This window comes from Rhagoletis zephyria, unplaced genomic scaffold (assembly GCF_001687245.7).
Source record: "Rhagoletis zephyria isolate East Lansing unplaced genomic scaffold, Rhagoletis_zephyria_1.1 Rzeph_scaffold_00785, whole genome shotgun sequence".
NCBI classification, from domain to species: Eukaryota; Metazoa; Arthropoda; class Insecta; order Diptera; family Tephritidae; genus Rhagoletis; species Rhagoletis zephyria.
The window spans coordinates 1,423-6,043 of NW_016157869.1; the positions used below are offsets into that span (position 1 = coordinate 1,423).

General features: G+C 44.9%; 1 protein-coding gene across 1 annotated transcript in view; it reads left to right on the forward strand.

Moving 5' to 3' along the window:
• Ak2 (Adenylate kinase 2) overlaps positions 1 to 4,621 on the forward strand; it is a 58,659-nt gene that overhangs the window by 1,064 nt on the left and 52,974 nt on the right. The window lies entirely within an intron of this gene.

Consider the following 4,621-nt stretch of genomic DNA (forward strand, 5'->3'; position numbering starts at 1 on the left):
GAACTACCTTCTTTTTTGTATCATGAATTTTTTAATATGAAGTGTGATCTTCATAATTGTCAAGTTAAAAGCGTTTCCGAACGCTACTTATCGTGCTGGCTCTGTGTTGGTATTTGCTATCTAAAGTGTTCTGGTTTGAGAGGAAGAATTCGCTGGTCTAGCTTAAAGTGCAGGTCAACCGAAGTTGATCTCTTTAAGTTGTTTAGGCAACCCAGAAATGGATTTTCAGAGGTAGGAAGAGAGTTGTTCGCACTGACAGAAAAATTTAAGCATTGTGAAAATGTGTTTAAATCTTTTAAATGCTCAGATACCTTGCAATATGTTAAGGATATTCGTGTGTCAAAACGTAAGCGTCTCATAGTACGTCAAATGATAGGATAATGGTACCACGTCAGAAAAATCTTCCGACTGACTTAATTAACCTTTCTTCCCCATGTCCACCGGCACCGATGTCATCACTCCCAAAAGAACGGATAACGAGGTCTGCTTCTACTTCTAATAATAACGTGCCTGAAGTATCTTCCCATTCCCGTTGAAGTTCTGGCATCGCAATCTAATCCTCCAACGCTTACTTTACCCTCAATTAGTAACTCGGTTACTCAACCAAGTCCTCCGGTAATCGAGTCTAATACTAGGAGACTGGTTGTGGTTCCACCAAAGAAGTCTATATTTGTCTCTAGATTTTCAAGGGATACTTCCGAAGACGATATAAAGTTTTACATCTCGTCCAAACCTAGAACTATCAACTTAATAAGTATCAGAAAATTTAATTTTAAATATGAAAGAAATATTTCTTCATTTAAAATTTACGTAAATTTAAAAAATTTTGACTTGCTGCTTAGTAGTTCTTTTTTGCCCTGCGGTGTTTTCGCTAGTGAATTCGAAGACAGGCCCAACAAAAATAATAATTTAGCAAATATTCCCCGTCCGAATACTGAATCAAAAAACTGATTACTCAATCTGCTTTAAGTATTTATTATCAAAACGTAAGAGGCTTGAATACTAAATTAACGAACTTATATCTTAATAGCCTTGCATGCAATTATAACATAATTTTCTTCACCGAAACTTGGCTCGAACCACACATTTTCAATTCAGAGATTCTTTCAAATAGTTATTATATCCACAGAGAGGATCGGAAGGACAGAATCGGCGGTGGCGTACACTTTTTCGTAGACTCTTCAATACCATCTGAAGAAGTTAGTCTCCCACACATTGAATCTGGAGGGTTTACTTATTTAGCTCTATGCTATACTTCTCCCCGATCTGACTTGTCAGTGTATTCACAGCCAGTATATTTACTGAAATCAATTAATTTAATTATTAAACCCTCTAATTCAATGATTGTGTTGGGTGACTTTAATTTACCAAATGCATCATGGAACATCATTGACAGTGATATCGTATCTTTCTCGTCTAGTGCGTGCAACAACGCATTTTTAGAGGAGATGGCTGAACTCTGCCTAAATCAAGTTAATGTACTTCGCAATAAGTTTGGCAAAGTATTAGATCTTGTTTATGTTAATGATGCATATGAGCCCGCTGTAAATAAGTATGTAAGTGTGACCCACTAGTTTTGCCCAAAGATGTCCACCACCCTCCTGTTGAGATATATTAGGAAATTACAAACGATGGTCAAAATTGCGTAATCCAAACATTCGAACCAAATATTCGCTTGGATTTTTTGAAAGCCAACTTTAAAAAATTTATTAAAGAATTTTCTAAATTGTCATGGCCTATATACAAGAAAAACGTTGACCAAAGCGTCGTACATTTTAATTTTACTGTACATAATTATTGTGAGTGCAATGGGGTACAGTGGAGTGCGATGGGGTTAGTCGTTGTGCTGTGTTTGCAGTTACAGTTGCACGGCTATACTTAATCCCGACTTTTGCGTCCTCGTTCGCGCACTCTGGGCAACGTGAGCAAGCCATGTGCGAGATGCGGTAACCAATCCGAGTGGTGCCTTGGGTCACGGCAGAAAGAGAGGGAGCTTCGGTGGGGCCACTCCGGCTTATTCAGTTTAAGGGCTCACTGAAGTCTGCGGCGTCTGTTCAAAAGTAGGTGCGGCTGCAAGCGGGTGTCTGTCTTGGAGCAAGTGGTAACGAAACCACCCCGTCACAGCAATGGGTTTTGGGCTGGGTTTGGGACCGCCAGGTAAAAACCCCTTCCAGTGAAGAAGCGAAGTAAAGCCTCGGATGAGACCACGGCAAATGTTTAAAGACTACGATTTGAGGGAACCACCGTCGGAAAATTCAGCCCCCACAACGAAACTTCCGATAACGGACTGAGGCTGATCGATTTCGCCGGGGCCCGAAACGTGGTAGTATGCAGTACTATGTTCAAGCATAAAAATATTCATCAAGCTACGTGGCTGTCTCCGAATCGAAAAACGAGAAACCAAATCGACCATGTTGTGATAGACGAAAGGCATGCTTCCAGTGTTTTGGACGTACGTATACTCCGAGGCGCAAACATCGACTCGGAACACTATCTTGTTGCAGCCAAGATACTCACGAAGGGTTCTTCTGCGCCTTTTTCTTCGGCGGTGCGCGCCGCTTGACGCTCCTTGGGGCCTTTGTGGCCGGTTTTCTCTTCTTGGGCCCCTGTTCCCTTGGCCCCGTGCGCGCATGAGTGTTGGCTACCACATGCAGCAGCGTGTGGTGCGCTATNAGAAACCAAATCGACCATGTTGTGATAGACGAAAGGCATGCTTCCAGTGTTTTGGACGTACGTACACTCCGAGGCGCAAACATCGACTCGGAACACTATCTTGTTGCAGCCAAGATACTCACGAAGGGTTCTTCTGCGCCTTTTTCTTCGGCGGTGCGCGCCGCTTGACGCTCCTTGGGGCCTTTGTGGCCGGTTTTCTCTTCTTGGGCCCCTGTTCCCTTGGCCCCGTGCGCGCATGAGTGTTGGCTACCACATGCAGCAGCGTGTGGTGCGCTATCCCGCAGGTCTTGCAACTACGAGTCGCATTCCCCGGTAGTGTGGGTGAGCGCAAGGCAGTTGACGCAGTAGCCCTGCGCGCGGGCTACTCCCAACCGTTGTGGCGGCTTCATCGCCTTGAAGGCCGGGCACCTCCGCAAGGCGTGGTACCGGGTGCAGAGCCTACATTGGAGACAATTGTCCGTTTCCGCCGTTGGGGCCAGGGGGCATGTCTTCCGTGCTGCCATTATGTCTTCGATCTGGAAGTAGAAGCAAAGGCAGAGAAACGAGAAGTACTTGGGTACAATATTTAAACGGGAAGTTAAGACCCTTAATATACCAAAGGAAAAGATGTATAGAATTATTTATTGTGCTTTTGGAAGGAAGCACAGTTTGACAAGTGGCCGCGTGATAACTCCATTTTGTTACGGACTTCCACGACACGTATGTGGTTATCAGGGCCGTGGCGAACGTTTTCGATTCGTCCCAATCGCCGCTCGGTGGGGGAGGAGCGAATCTTCTTTGATCACGACGATGTCGCCTGGCTGAGGATCGCGTTGTGGGGTTTTCCACTTGTATCTCTTCTGAAGATCTTTGAGGTAATCTTCTTTCCAGCGGCGACTAAATTGGTGGTGAAGTGCTTTGACTTTCTCCCACCGGTTTAGTAGAGAGAGGTCTTCCGCATTAGGCTCGGGAATGGCCAATAGCGGTGCACCTCGAAGGAAGTGACCCGGAATAAGTGCTGTCATATCAGCTGGGTCTTGAGCAAGTGCGGATAGAGGCCTCGACTTGAGGACTGCTTCAATTCGCACCAGAAGCGACGTGAATTCTTCGAAAGCGAACGTGTGGGTTGCAGCGGTTTTATTTAAATAGATTATAAAGCTTTTCACTGCAGATTCCCACAAGCCGCCCATGTGGGGAGCGCTGGGTGGTATATATTGCCAGTTGATGCCTTGAGGGGCATATTTTTTGACAATGTCTGCGGAACATTCGTTAAGGAATTTAACGAAGTCGCGTTCTGTTGCGCGCTGGGAGCCAATGAACGCTTTTCCATTGTCGCTCATCATTTTTAAGGGAAACCTGGTCTGCCAACGAAGCGGGCGAATGCTGCTCGAAAAGCCTCGGTTGTAAGATCCGAGTATAGCTCGAGATGCACTGCCTTTGTGGAAAAACAGACAAAAACTGCAACGTATCCCTTGATAAGGGTTGTAGATCTTAGCACCGATGCTTTAATTTGGAATGGCCCAGCAAAATCTACTCCCGTTGTGGAAAATAGGAGTGAGAAACTGCAGCGCTCAGGGGGTAGAGCGGCCATTATTTGGGTGCGTGTTTGTTTCTTGTAAGGCGTGCAGACTTTGCATTGAAAAATGCAGTTTTTAATTAGAGGTTTTAGCTTTTTTGATACGTAGTACTCTTGCCTTACCATTTGAAGCATTAATCGTGTTTCTGCGTGAAGAAGCAGCGAGTGTAAAAACTCCAAATATAGCTGGCAGAACCTCGATTCGGTAGGGAGAATTATTGGGTGCCTTTCATTATAGCTCAATGTGGAATGTGCTAATCGGCCATTAACCCGTAGAAGTCCGTCTTTGTCCAACAAAGGATTGAGAACAAGAAGAGGACTTGTTTGGTTAAGTGGCCTTTTATCTTGCAAAGCGCTTTTTTCGCTCGGAAAATGGCGTGATTGCGCTGCGTT